Below are 15,429 nucleotides of genomic sequence, written 5' to 3'. Positions count from 1 at the left end.
AGCCTGACCAACATGGAGAAACTCTATCTCTACTAAAGATACAAAAATTAGCCAGGCATGGTGGTGGGTGCCTGTAATCGCAGCTACTCAGGAGACTGAGGCAGGAAAATCACTTGAACCCGGAAGGTGGAGGGTGTGGTGAGCCCAGATTGTGTCATTGCACTCCAGCCTGGGTGACAAGGGTTAAACTCCATCTCAAAATAAATAAATAAATAAAACAAGAAATATATATTTACGTCTAAATATATAATTGTAATACATAAATGTATATATAAATATACATTTATTATAAATTTATTGATATATGAAATATGCTTATTTCTGAGATAGGGTCTGGCTCTGTCACCCAGGCTGGAGTGCAGTGGCACTATCATAGCTCATTGGAGCCTTGAACAGATGGCTCAAGCGATCCTCCCACCTCAGCCTCCTGAGTGGCTAGGATTGGATACACACACCACCATGCCTAGCTAATTTTAAAATTTTTTGTGGAGACAGGGTCTTCCTTTTGTGCCTAAGCTGGTCTTGAACTCCTGGGCTCAAGTGATCTTCCTGCCTCAGGCTTCCAATGTGTTAGACATGGGCCACTGCATCTGGTTTAATGCATTTTTTAATTTGCGAGTTTATATTATTTAATATTTGAAGTACTGAATGTGTTGAACAACCAACTTGCGGAATTACCGAACAATGGATGGTCAGCTCTCATGTCCTGGTTCAAATCGCCCCAGCACACCATGGCTAGAAACCTTTCAGCTAACTTCCACTTATATGTCCTGGGGCAGGACAATGTCACTTGGCCAATCCCCAGTAAGAGGGACTCTGGAAAGGCAAGAAACTATTCTGTTCTCTATAATGGAACCTCACCAGGGAGAAGGCAGCTGGGAGGGCCAGCTGGGCCCTTCAACCAGAAGCTTCCACCATCGACCCACTGCCCTAGAACTACACCGTGCTGGGCATTTGGGGCACTGTTATGAGCAAGAGTTCCCATTTTTCTTCTCATGGGACCTTCATGCTAGTGGCAAGAGACAATTTTTTTTTTTTTTTTTTTGAGACGGAGTTTTGTTCTTGTCACTCAGGCTGGAGTGCAATGGTGTCATCTCGGCTCGCTGCAACCTCTGCCTTCTAGATTCAAGCAATTCTCCTGCCTCAGCCTTCAGAGTAGCTGGGATTACAGGATTGCACCACCACGTCTAGCTAATTTTTGTATTTTTAGTAGAAATGGGGTTTCACCATGTTGGCCAGGCTGGTCTGGAACTCCTGAGCCACTGCACTCAGTCAAGAGGGAGATTTTAAAACAATAACTATAATTGTGATGAATGCCAGAAAGAAGAATGTGTGTGATGAGAAAGGGACCTAAGTTATTGTCTCATATTTTAACACTTTCACAGGCAATAACTAACAACTGAGAAGCTTAAAACAACACACACCTTTAAGCCAATTTTGGCAACCTAGGAGTTGAGCACATTTTAGCGGATCCTGTGTTTGGGATCTCACGCTAAGCAGCTGGGCTGCATCCTCATCTGAGTCTCCACCAGGGCAGAATCCATTTCCAGGTCCGCTGAGGTTGCTGGCAGAATTCATTTCCTCGGACCCGCTTGGCAAGGGCCCAGCTTTTTGCTTCCTTGCCTAAGGGGCCCCTCCAAAGGTCTTTTCTCAGCACATCATCTCCCTCCGGCAGCGCCTGCAGGCCGAACCTTTCTCTCAAGTGTGCGAAGGTGATGCACTGTGACAGTGACATCCCATTGCTTTTGCCAGGCTCTATGGGTTAGAAGCCAGTCACCGGTTTGCTCGTACCCAAGGTCAGGAAGACTATACAAGGGCATAGGTTATTGGGGGGTCAGCCACTTTAGGGTGTGGCTGCCACCACTGAACTTGGTGAGAATTTAAGGGTTGGTAGGAGCTGGCCAGGTACAGGGGTGAGGGTGTGTCAGGCAGGGGTGAGGGCATGGAGGGGGATGCAGAGGCCTGCACCCTGGAATGTCCTTTCACTCCCTGAGGTTTTGTTCTCCTGATCCCTGAGTACATCCCAGAACACGGTGGGGCCCTAGCAGGGGAGAGGGAGGGAAGCCAGTGTTGTTCATCTGGGGAGCTTGTTAGGCAAATCAGATTAGGGGCCAGGCTTTCAGTGGTGGGTGTGAGCGTGGGAGTGATGAGTGTACAGGTGTGTGTGGGAAGAGCGATGGGGATGAGGTCAGCCTCAGCCACCATGAAGACCTTAACTGTGCATCCACCCATCCCAGCAGTATCCCTGAGAGTGCCTTCAGGGTGCAGGTCCTGTTTTACGCAGGTCCCAGTACCTGGGACCACAAGTACGCGCCACCACGATCGGCTGTTTTTGTATTTTTAGCAGAGATGGGGTTTCATCTTGTTGGCCAGGCTGGTTTCGAACTCCTGGCCTCAAGTGATCCACCTGCCTCGGCCCCACAAAGTACTGGGATTACAGGCGCGAGCCACCGCGCCCGGCCCTACTTCACTCCTAAAGCCCACCATACGTGCTTCCAAATGTTTGCTGAATCACAAAGTGAACGAGTGAATGGGAATACGTGACTTCGGGCAGCAGGCAATCCTATTCCTTGGACCTCAGTTTCACTTTTTGTAAAGCAAGCCTGTCTCTCGCTCTCTGCCCTAAAAGCCTGAGTTCTGGGCTTGAGATGAACACGTCCTGTAGAGCAGACTGCAGGTGGACGTAGAGCTGGGTCTTCTAGGAGGCCAGGATCCGGCCAGCTCTTGGGACCGGTCCTCCCGCGGAAACCTGTACGCCCAATCCCAGCACCGCCCCGCCCAGCCTCCATTTGTTCCCCTAGGTCCCGCCCTCTCCGCGCGGCTCGCTCCCCATTGGCCGGGGGGCGGGCCGTGGGCGCCCGACTCCGCTGGGGGCGAGGCGGCGGGCGGCAGGCGGGGCCCTGTGCACCTGCATGGTGTGTGTTCCGGCCGCAGCCCCGCGACAGCTGCAGCTCCTTGATCCCAGCCGGATTCTGAGCGTGGAACACGGGCTGAAGCGGCGGCAGCGGCACCGCCCCGGGGCTCCGTGGTTGAGGCTGCCTTGGCTCTGTCGGTTGCTCAGATGCGCTCCAGTAGGCCCAGGCGCCCCGGCGAGGAGCGAGCACTCCGAGGCGGCAGCCTGAGGTGAGAACGGGCAACGAGGTCTCCGGACCGGGCGGGGGTCTCTGCCCCGGGCGTGGCGGCTCCGAGCTGGGTTCCGCAGGGTCCGAGGTCGGGATCCGGGGTCCTTGCGCCTGGGCTTTGTCTCGGCCTCGGGTGGCACCGGGGGCTTCGCGCCTGCTACGATATCGCGTGGGCCCGCGCGGGGGTCCCGGTCGCCCTGCCGGTAGGGGCCGGTCCCCTCTGCTCCCCGGCTCCCCGCGTCTGCCGCGGAAGGGGCTGCATGGACCCGGGCGCTGGCTTCTGAGCCGAGATGGCGTCACTGCACTCCGGCGTGGGCGACCCAGTGAAACTCCGTCTCGAAAAAAAAAACCTGGTCAAGTGTTTTACCCAGCCTAGGTACGTGTGGTAGAGCCGAATGAAAGCTTAGAAAAGGACGACTTGAGAACTAGCCCAGCAGAGGAATCAGGCGGGATGTGTTGTTACTAAGTGAAATTTGCACCTGTTTTCTCCCAGGCCTCGTTGAGTTGTGTACAACAGAGAGCTCAGGTGTTGGGGGCAGTTGACCGGTTGAAGAATGCATTGCTATTATGGGAGGAACATTGGGCTTTGAAAAAGCAGAACTGGATCCACGTTCTTGCCTGGTAACTGTAACTATCATCTAGTTTGTAAAGGGGAACGCAGTTCACTGAAAAATTCTTATGACAGTGGGGAAAGGATTGGGGTGTCTGCATTGGTTTGTGTAATATAGGTCATATGAACGAGCATTTAGGCTGGAGGGAGGCTTTTCATCTCTATAACTTTACTTTCACAGGACAATTCCATCATGATTTGAAGATTTTTGAGTGAAAACTACATTGTTCTGCTATGTGTTTCGGGGCAAATTTATACATACAATTTGCTTAAATATTTCAGATGATACAAGAATATATGTGTGGGGTAAAAAGCTGAAATTTGCATTTCCCCTTCTCTAGAAGTAACCATTGTGAATAGTTAAGTCTGTTTTCCGGCTATTTTGTATACTATAAATACACTGTGAACATTTGAGTGTGTGTATACATGTATGTTACACATAGTTTTAGAGATGGAATATTGCTGTGTTGCCCATGCTAGTCTCAAACTCCTGGGCTCAAGTGACCCTCTCGCCTCAGCCTCCCAAAGTTTTGGAATAACAGGCGTGAGCCACCGCGCCTGGCCTGCATGAGTATATTTAGTAATTGCTAAGTTACTCTGTTCAGTACGTGTCTATTGAACTCCCCCATGTGCCAAGCATTATTCTGAATACCCTATACACACCAATTGACTTAACTTTTAGAGCAACTCTCTTATTGTGGCCCTTTTACAGTGAGGAAACTGAACCACAGCGAGCCTGGGGACGTCGTCTAACATCACACAGCCAGTGCTGTTGGAATTGAGGTTTGAACCCAGACAGCTGGCTTCAGATCTCTTAGCTGTTATCACAGATGGCACACCCAAACCTTAGGGCCCTCCCAAGCCTTGCCTGAGCTCTGCGAGAGCCGTGTATGTGAGGTTTCTTTCCTCTTTAGGAACAGAAGTCTTGGAATTGTCGCAGACCCTGGTAGGACCTCTTGAGGACCAAAAACAGGGATTCTTCAAGCCTGCCCCAAGGGCCAGATCTCTGATTTAGCTACTTGGAAGGTATATGTAGAAGAGAGTAATTTTACCAGAACAAAAAGTCAGGGTGGCTGGGCTGACTCGGCCAGACGCAGTGGCTCATGCCTGTAATCCCAGCACTTTGGGAGGCCGAGACAGGTGGATCACCTGAGGTCGGGAGTTCGAGAGCAGCCTGGCCAACAAGTTGAAACTATGTCTCTACTGAAAATATGAAAATTAGCTGGGCGTTTTGGCGGGTGCCTGTAATCCCAGGTACTTGGGAGGCTGAGGCAGGAGAATTGCTTGAACCCGGGATGCAGAGGTGGCAGTGAGCTAAGATTATGCCACTGCACTACAGCTTGGGTGACAGAGCGAGACTTTGTCTCAAAAAAACAGAAGGAAAGGGAAGGGGAATGCCTGGGCTGACTCATAGGGAAGAGGCCCTACAGCAGCCGTAGGACCTTGGCCACTTGGGTGGAAAAGAAGGAAGGAAGAGCTTCACCCATGGCGGTGACCTGGACTGCAGAAACCACACTAAACAGTTCACATCCTGGAACCTAGCCACCCCATTTGCTTCTCTTCTCCTTGGGTAGAGGGTTTGGGGCGCTTTCTACCCTGGAGGCTGAGCAGCGCAGCTTCTAACCAGGGTAGGCGTTTGTCTGTCCCTGGGAATACAGACAGCGTTCTCATAAGCAGCCCAAATCCTCCTGAACAGCTTTTTGTAGGGTGGGGCAGGGCGGGGCAGAGGGTCATTTTGACTCATAGGTGCCTTTTCCACTTTCACTGCTGATAACTGTGTTACAGATTGAAGTTTTGTTTTTGATACTGAAGAGGGCTTAAGAGAGTGAGCTATTATGGCACATCTAAGTCTACTAAAATAGAACCACAGGGTAGTGTAGGAAAATCTCTTCTAAATTATGGATCACATATGGTGAACGTTAGAAGCCATGTGTACCTAAGTTGAAAAATCAAACCATGTCTTGTATTTGGGTGACCCCGGTAAGTCTGGATGCCACTGCGCCTTGTGTGAACACAGGATGCTGAGGTGCAGGGATCAACAGGCTTTTTCTGGACATCTTGCGCTTCTCCCTTGGGGTAAAGTGGGGCGGCAGTAGCAGCGCACAGCTGTAGGGCCCCTAATATTTGTCAGCTGGTTTACATGTGGGATTCCATTTAATGCAATCTTGGAGGTAAAATTATGTTATTGAAGATGAAGATAGAGGCTTAGAGAAGTTAAGAAAATTGTTCAAGGTCACATCATTTGTTTTGTTTCGTTTTGTTTTTGAGACAGTTTTGCTCTTCTTGCCCAGGCTGGAGTGCAATGATGCGATCTCGGCTCACCACAACCTCTGCTTCCCAGGTTCAAGTGATTCTCCTGCCTCAGCCTCCCGAGTAGCTGGGATGACAGGTATGCGCCACCACGCCGGGCTGATTTTGTATTTTGAGTAGGGATGGGGTTTTTCCGTGTTGGTTACGCTGGCCTTGAACTCTCAACTTTGGCTGATCCACCCAACTCAGCCTCCCCAAGTGCTGGGATTACAGATGCGAGCCACTAGCCTGGCCAAGACCATGTAATTTCTTAAGTTGAAAGATGAAGTACTGGATGAACTCAGAAGTTTGACTTCAAGGCCCTTGATCTTTCCATAACACGTGGTTCCTTCCCTGGTTGGTCGGAGTGACTGAAGAACTCAAGGAAGCTGTGTTTTGTGGAAAGAGCACCTGAGGGGTGTATGGTCTTTCCAGGCTTGGAATCTGCCATGCTGGGCTTCTGAATTGTGTAGCTTGACCATATAGAGAAGCCCCTCATTTAAGACTTATTCTTTGAGGAAAATGAAGGAAAGCCGTTCACATGAGACAGGCAGTGGCGACTTTCTCAGAGCTGCTGTGGCAAGAGAGTCGGCACCGTCACTTGCGTGTGGCAGGGACTGACATGCAAGTGAGTGGCGGATGAGGAGTGGGGAAGCTTCAGGATGGAAAGAACGGCTCCCAGTGGAGGCTGTTGTGGGGGCTGGAGGCGGCTGTGCAGAAGTGGGGTGTCCTATGTGATTGGTTAGGGGCATATTTGGCTTTCTCTGAATGATCCTAACTGGAAACACTGGGCCAAAATTAGGGTGGCTGTCAGTTTTGAGTCAAGTCCTGGTCACCTGGGACAGAGTTGTGGTTTAGTCTCTGGGTTGTGGAGAGAGAGCCGTCTGGCTTCCTGTCTGATGTGCTAGCCTGGCTGGCCTCCTGGCTGTTGACTGTAGATAGGGGATTGGTTTCCTGGGTGGGCAGCTACAGGTTGTGATCTGAGTTCTGTCTTTCTACATATGATCAGGCAAGGTCTGTTTGTATATTCAGTCCCTCATTTTTCTTCTCAGTAAAAATATCAAGTGACAAATTGGATACATTGGGAAGATTTTAGATGTCTGTGTCCCTTGGAGGAAGTTTTCACATTCACATTGAATCAGAATGAATATAAACAATGGGGCCATTTATCTTGAAGATTTAAAAGAGGAAATCTTCAACAATACTACCTCGGCGCCATTGCCTCTCTGTCCATCGTTAGGGAATGTGTTTTTATGCACCGCCGGCTCATCGTCCACCAGTTTGTGGTTGATCCAGTTCTCTATACGTCTTACCTTGTGTGTATCTCATTGTTTGCTAGTGTTACCTGTCCCCTTCGTCAGTGTAGTTTATTTGTGTAGCCTCTGTTGGTAGGAAGTTATTTGTGGAATTTGTGAATGGAAGGGACCTTGGAGGCCTGCTAAGTCAACCAAGTGATTTTAGAGATAAATGGAAATACAGCGAAATTTTCCAGTTAAAATACAGAAAAATACAGGGAAATACAGGCAAAACCAGGAATAGAAAGCAGTGTTCTTTGTGCCACAATGTCATTGGAAGACAGCTCAATGTGGGCCTAAAATGCAGAGTAACTAACTTTCATTTATCTCTGCTTCTGACTCTTGCTATCAGACATTTTAAATTGACCTAAATGTGTTAGCAGAAATATGAAAAGTCCTGACTTGTTTACATATAAGGTACTTTGTCGCCTACTCATTTGGTTGTTTTTTTCAACAGGATTGAAAAGACATTGTTATAAACTGAATGTTTATGTCTCCCCCAGATTCTTGTACTGGAGCTCTAACTGCCTGTGTGATGGTATTAGGGGGTAGGACCTTTGGGAGGTGATTAGGGTTAGATGAGGTCATAAGCGTGGGCCCTGGTCTGACAGGATTGGTGCCCTTAGAAGAAGAGAAACCAGGCCGGGTGTGGTGGCTCACACCTGTAATCTCAGCACGTTGGGAGTCCGAGATGGGCAGATCACGAGGTCAGGAGATTGAGACCATCCTGAAATCCTGTTTCTACTAAAAATACAAAAATTAGTTGGGTGTGGTGGCATGTGCCTGTAATCCCAGCTACTCGGGAGGCTGAGGCAGGAGAGTTGCTCGAACCAGGGAGTCGGAGGTTGCAGTGAGCTGAGATTGTGCCACTGCACTCCAGCCTGGTGACAGAGTGAGACAGTTTCTCAAAAATAAAAAGCGAAAGCAGAGAGCTCGCACTGTCCTGGTGTGAGGAAACAAGAAGAAAGATGGCTGTCTGCAAGCCAGGAAGAGGTCCCTGTCCTGGAACTGAGTTGGCCGACACTTTGATCTTGGACTTCCAGCCTCCCGAGCTGTGAGAAATAAACTAATGTTTAAACCACACAGCCTATGGTTTTTTGATGGTATTTGCCTATGGTATTATGGCCATCTGATTTGACTGATACAGAGATGGTTCCAGAATACTGTAGCCTGTATCTGAATTGGTGATGCCATGAAAATAAATGTGGTAGTTCATTCCTTTATATAAAGATAGCGCTGTGAGCCGAGGGCCTTTGCTCATGTCTTAGTTGAGTCTTGTTTTCTTATAATAGCTTCCTAATTTCTCTTTTCCCCTTCTAATTTATATTATATAGCTGGATTAAATCATATATGGTATGATTTTATACTTTATGTCTATACAAACTTGTAGTGATTTTATTTCATTTGATTTGATTTTTGAGACTTGCCCTTGCTCTGTTGCTCAGGCTGGAATGCAGGCGTGCCATGACAGCTCACTGTAACCCTAAATTCCTGGGCTCAAGTGATCCTCCCGCCTCAGCCTCCTGAGTAGCTGGGACTACAGGTGTGCTATCCTGCCTAGCTAATTTTTAAATTTTTTGTAAGGACAGAGTCTTGCCGTGTTGTCCAGAGTGGTTTCAAACTCCTGGCCTCAAGCAGTCCTCTCGCCTCAGCCTCTCAAAGCACTGGATTACAGGCATGAGCTGCCACACCTGGCCCAGTGATTTTTCATTGTTAAGATCAAGGACGGGTTCCGTGGCTTGGCATTCAAGGCTCATGATCAGGGCGTGATATGCAAGTTTGAGTTTCAGTGTTTCCATTCCCGCCATCAGCCTTGCACTCCAGCTTGTTGCCTAAGCCCTGTTCTGAAGCCCAGCCTGAGAGCTGCACTTAGAATTTATACCTTCTCATCTCTTCATCGTCTTTTCCTATGTTCTTATCTCCATCTGGGTCATGGTCTTCGCCTATGTTCTTATCTCCATCTGGGATATCGTCTTCGCCTATGTTCTTATCTCCATCTGGGCCATCGTCTTCGCCTATATTCTTATCTCCATCTGGGATATCGTCTTTGCCTATGTTCTTATCTCCATCTGGGACATCATCGCCACACTTCTGCCTCTTTAAATCTTCTCCATCCTTCAGGACTTGAAATACTCACTTCCTTTACACGATCCCCGCTCTGACATCCAAGCTAGAATTAATCTTGCTTCCTTTGAACTCTGATAGTGCCTGTTTTTCATCCTTTAATTATACAGCAGTTCTGTGTGTTAGATATTATTTTCCCAGTTTTTCATAGTTACTTTGAAAATATTTGCTGTAGTCATATATTTTGAATAAGTAATATGAGTGACATTCAAAACGTACTGGAAGGTGAAAGGCAGTCCTACTCCCATCACTGCCCTGTGACCACTGTTGCCAGTTTTTGTTTGTTTGTTTTTCCAAGGCAGAGTCTTGCTCTATCACTAGGCTGGCGTGATCTCGGCTCACTTCAACCTCTGCTTCCCGGGTTCAAGCGATTCTCCTGCCTCAACCTCCTGTGTAGCTGGGACTACAGATGTGCTCCACCACGCCCAGATAATTTTTGTATTTTCAGTATAGATGAGGTTTCACCATGTTGGCCAGGATGGTTTGGATGTCTTGGCCTCGTGATCCACCTGCCTCAGCCTCTCAAAGTGCTGGGATTACATGCATGAGCCACCATGCCCAGCCTATGTGTCTTGTTTTTAAAAACACAGATGTTGGCATAAGATAAACACGTTTCTCCACCAGTTCCCCACTGGTAGGTATTTAGGTTGTTCCCAACCGTTTGGATTAATCAATGCTGAGTTGTACATAATTCTTGCATATTTGCGTGAATATGTTCATAGGATGCATTGCTAGAAATGGAATTGTGGTATCCAGGGTTCTGCACATTTTAAATATTGATGGATGTTGCCGGATTCCCTTCCGTTAGGGCCATACCGTTATCTCACTGTCAATGTGTAAGGGCGCCTATTTCTATTTCCTTGCCAACAGTTTCTTCTCAGCTGTTTTCTTTGACATCACACACACACAAAAATAGCCCGCTTGTTCCAAAAACATGGACATTTTACATTTCTACTTAAAGTGTGCGCACACTGACTGAAGCTCTGTGTTGCAGTGATGTGTGCTGCTAGGACCGTGGCTCTGTTTCGAATTTGCTAGCCAGGCTATGGCTTTCCAGTCAGGTATTTCTTGTTTTGTTCATGCTGTTGCTGTCCTTGGGCTGTGTGAATTTCCCTCCACTGCCCTGCCAGATTTCCTTTCCGGTGGACGGGCTTAGTGTCTCATCCGGCAGCCCTGTTTCCTAGTGACCTGGGCCGAGAGACCTGGGCCTGGGCCTAGTGACTCAGCCTCCTGAGTAGCCAGGATTACAGGCACCCACCATATGCCCAGCTAATATTTTGTATTTTTGTAGAGATGGGGTTTCACCATGTTGTTGGCCAGGCTGGTTTTCAATTCCTGACCTCAGGTGATCTGCCTGCCTCTACCTCTCAAAGTGCTGGGATTACAGGCATAAGCCACCTCACCCATCCGAGTTATGGGTCTTTTATGGGGCAAGAAAAAGGAAGTCTTCTGTGGGTTCTGCCCAAATAGGAGGGGTAAGTTCCCCACTAAAGGTGCTGCATCTGTGCATGCCTGGGGTTGGCCACAGTGACTCCATGTTGGTTATTACCCATGAGTGCCTAAGCAAAAACTTGGGAGACGGGGGTAGGGGAGTGCTAAAACAACAATGCTAATGTCATGTGTATGACATTCTAATAAGCTGGGTCAAGTTTAGGACATTTGGGTTGATTTATTGTGCCTGCATCTAAGTTGAAAAAATCCCTTCTGAACAACATCCTGGCATAAGGAAGTTCTTAACCACATTTCTTCCTGCTACTTACAGGGGCAGTGCTGGTGCGGTCCTGTGGGTGTTTTTTCTCTCCCAAAACCCTCCCTCTCTATCTGCCTCTGACTTCCTCCTCTCTCAGAGGTTTGTTTTCCTTTTAAATATCAGACAGTAAACAAAGAATGATGGGGCTCCAGTAGGAGAGAACACAATGTCTTCAGGTCTCTTCACAGCCTTGACCTCCAAAGATTAGATGTAGAGGGAGTAGATTAAAGGCAAACTTCTTGTTTTCCTATTTATCTTTGGACCTAATTGTCAGACTGAAACTGTGTGTTTTTCTCCCGTGGTGGGGGGCACTGTGTGAGTTTAAGCACCAATCACATGCATCCGCATCTTCCTGCACTTCTGTTCCCAGAAGGAAGGTGGTGAGTGTGAGTTGTCCAGATTCTTGACATTTTGAACAAAGAATTGAACAAAATGCAGAAAGTAACAAAGGAACAAAACACAGGAGGAAGCAGCAAAAGTAGAAATCTATTAAAGCGAGAAAGCACTCACCGGGTGGGTGTTGGCTTGAGCAAATGGCTCAAGGACCTGGTTACAAAGTTTTCTGGGTTTTAAGTACAGTTTTTGGGGTCCCTATTGGCTACCCCTTATCTGGATGAAGATTTGGTCTGTGGCTAATTAAAAACTGAGAGGAATTGACATTCTATGCAGATGAAGGGATGGCCTGTGCTTAGCCATGGCCACTCCAAGGCACTCTCCCTTTACATCTGAGGAGTGGTGGAATGGGGAGTGTTGTAGGGAGAGTAGCCTTTGATCCTTTGCCACTCCAGTGTGGGGGGATGGGTTCTTTCTCTTTTGGTTTAGCTGTTGGAAGTTGACCTTAACTGATCTTAGGTTTTCTACCCCCAAATCTTGGTGTGTGTGGGTAGTTTGACACTCATCTGCTTGGGCAGATGCTCGTATGCTTCCACAGAATGGATATCGTGATGGTGGAAGGTTAGTTGATGCTATAAGTGAAAATTACCGAATCATGAGTTACTTTAAAGAAGGAGAGTTGAAGGATCTCCTTCTGCATGTTGGCTGGGGCTTGAGGTATATTCATTCAATGTCTTTGATTCTTATGGCTAAGGAACCTTGTAGTATTTCCATGTCTCAAACCTCAATCCCCAGTGCTGCCTCTGAAGGAGATCAAGATGACTGGGCATAATTCGTGATTGTAGGCATGTAACCAGGATCCCTAACCCACAAGTTGAAGAGACTGATGGTCTTTTCTTTTCTTTTCTTTTTGCAAATGAAGTTTTACAGGTGAATTATACCATCTACCAAAGGCAGATATCTTGCACTTGCCCTCACAGTTGTCTGTGCTGCTGGTCTGTGCTCTTCGCAGGAATGGAGACCAGTGCCATGGAATCAGAGAGAATAGATTACCTCGGATACCACAAGTGCTTTCCCAAGAATTTACAGAGTTGTTCAAAGTTATGATTCATCCAGATTCAGAGAGAAGACCTTCAGCAATGGCAGTCATAAAGCATTCACTGCTGCTGTCCACTTCTAGGAAGAGTAGAGAACCACTATGTATAGGATTGAATGTTGAAACGTTCAAAAATACACTTTTACAAAAATAACTCATGAGAGCATAGATGGTAAAAGCTGCAGCTGAGGAAGGAGCACTCTTCACTGACAAGAGGCCACTAGGTCCACCACGCAGAGGAACAGAACATCTTATTAGAAAGAAAACAAAGTGCTCTGTCAGCCTTCCAGTATACTAAACTACTCATTTCCTACCTACTCATCCCGCAAAAAACACTATGAGAAAATCAAGCTAGGTCGAAATCACTGCTAGAATCGAATTTGCAATTACTCTTTCTATTGGTGTCAGTGGTTTTACTGATTAGGACTTTTATTTGTGAATTACAGTTGAAAACCGTATTTTGACCATAACTTTTTCAGGCTTTTCTATAGTCTTACCAGTCTGTCTTCTGTAAAATGTCAGTCACTGGTGGATATTAACGCAGCCTTTCCAAAATTAACCGCTGTGGTGGTGTGTTGCTCTCAGTATGCTGTCGCACTGTAATGAAGGTATCTTTTCCCTTGGTGACCTGAAGAAAGGACTCAAGGGAATGATGACAAACATATTCTCTCAATAAGGCAAATGCTAAAACCACTCATTCCTACTCAGCCTTCAATGTATCTGTGTATGAAATTTCTCTCTCTTTCTCTCTCTATACACACACAAACACACACTCATATATATATATATTATATATATATATAAGTGAATTATACTTGTATATCCAACTGGGAGCAGTTTGTAGGCATTGCATGAGACATGGGATAATTCTAAAGCCTTATGAATTTGCTATTTCAGTTTTGTCTTTGCTGTAAACTTGTAGCATTAAACAATCACTGTTGTTAATAGGCTTCTTTTTGAAACAAATATGTAAAGTGTACAGCTGGTCCTGATGAAAAGCAGCTATTGGCCTTTTTTTTTTTTCTTTGAACTTTAAAGCTTTGGAATTTTGTATTAATCCAGTACAATAATTACTGAGTTTTCTAATTTTGTTCTGGTGATATACTTCCCTGACTTGTAGAAAAATACCTCTTCCCTCCTTCCCAGTTTTGTATTTGATCGTATTGTTAGTCTGTTGTTCAATGTTTTGCCTGGTTTCTCTCATGTGTATGTGTTTATAAACTCATCTTGGTGATCCTCTACACAGCTGTTTGTAATGCCAGAATTATTTCTGACATTCCAAGTTTCTTACAAAATAGATTTTTTTGTCTGTGATTAGCCATTTGACTACTAATACTGGCTAATGTATTTTGCAAAAAAAAAAAAAGAATTTGTCCATTTTTTTCTCACTGATTTTGACGTAAAATGTTTGCATTTGTCTTTGACTTGTGTTTTATTAATATTGACTGGCATATTAAAAGTCACCATGAGCTCAACTTAATTGTCTAGAAAAAAAATGAAAAAGGGTTTGTGGGTTGGACTACCAGGCAGAAGGCCTGGTGTGAGCACAGGTGTGGGGTTAGGGAACAAGCACAGACATGCTGAGGAGGAGAGAGAAAGTGATGACCAAAAACAGGAAAATCCAAAAACCCAGAAAGTCAAGCAGCCAAATGAAAGTCTTTTATCCTGCATCAGACATTTAACCTCATAAACACTGCAAGTGAACATTGTCTTTTAGAGATAGTGATAGTTCTTATTTTCTTGTAATCCTGTAAAGGAAATGGATTTTTTACATTAGACTGTCCCCAGGAAATTTTTTCACCAGCCTGTCCCCAGGAATTAATTACAATGAAAATTTATCCCAAATTAGAATATTATTTTTAGTAAGGCATCCTTCTGGATTAGGCTGCTAGGAAATTGAGTTAGTTACTGTCAGTCATTCATACCCTGCACAGACATTAATTTACCAGAGCCTTGGTGTGGAATGGGAGGAGCTCATTATGAGCAGGACTGGATGGTGGCCAGAGTGTGAAGGGGACAGAAAAACACAGAGAGGCTAAACCTGGGGACAGCTCCAAACCTAGAAGGCACTGTTATTATGCTCATTTTACAGAGGAGGAAACTGAAGCACAGCCAGGTCAAGACCACACTGCCCAGAGTCGAGGAGCCAGGATCTAAACCCAGTCAGCTTGCCTTGTCATCAGAGCTCACATATATAAGCTTGTTCTGTAGTTATGCAGGATTGCACTGTGGTTAAGCACACAGACTCTGGGTTCACATTCCAGCTGCTCTGCTATTTCCATCTGTGTGACCATGGGGAAGTTACTTGCCTGTGATCAGTGTCCTCTGTAAAGTCAAGATAGTAGTACCTGCCTCATGGAGTCCCTTAAGTGAGTTAATGGTATAACATGTTATGGTGGCATGCACACAGTCACCATCAGTAAATATAGCCTATTATGCCTGAACCCCAGATGGGCACATGTCCTTGAAAAGTCTAAAGTTCAGAACTCTGAAATCTAGCCTGTGAGATCCTGGAATCCTCCAGCAGCATTCTAACATCTCTTGGCTACAGAATTGTATGCTGCTTCCTAGGGCTGGAAGGTGTATTTGTATTAATATAGTGTAATAATACGGCCATGTGTCCACCTAGTTCATCCCTATAGTAGGCAAATAAGGTGATGTCAAAGCCTTGCCTGGGTCCAGCCCTGGTAACCTTCCCTTCTCTCTTTCCTGCATACTCTCTCACTCATATTCATACATACCCTACAGGACTGGTTAGCCTGCAGAAAAGAGAGGAGGGTGAGGAGAGAAGGTGAGTGGGTGGGTGGGTG

At 46.4% G+C, this 15,429-nt stretch overlaps 1 protein-coding gene across 1 annotated transcript in view; it reads left to right on the top strand.

Annotated features, from left to right (window-relative positions):
- The first annotated feature begins 316 nt into the window (after positions 1-316).
- LOC119618167 (tubulin beta-8 chain-like) overlaps positions 317-15,429 on the top strand; it is an 81,424-nt gene continuing 66,311 nt past the window's right edge. The window contains exons 1-2 of the mRNA XM_073014036.1: positions 317-3,123; positions 6,005-6,121. The gene's annotated coding sequence lies outside the window, so the exon portion shown is untranslated. The remainder of the gene's footprint in view (positions 3,124-6,004; positions 6,122-15,429) is intronic.

This window comes from Chlorocebus sabaeus, unplaced genomic scaffold, assembly GCF_047675955.1.
Source record: "Chlorocebus sabaeus isolate Y175 unplaced genomic scaffold, mChlSab1.0.hap1 unalloc_scaffold_159, whole genome shotgun sequence".
Classification (NCBI taxonomy): Eukaryota; Metazoa; Chordata; class Mammalia; order Primates; family Cercopithecidae; genus Chlorocebus; species Chlorocebus sabaeus.
The sequence above is the reverse complement of the archived record's forward strand: the minus strand, read 5'-3'. Positions and strand labels throughout refer to the sequence as shown.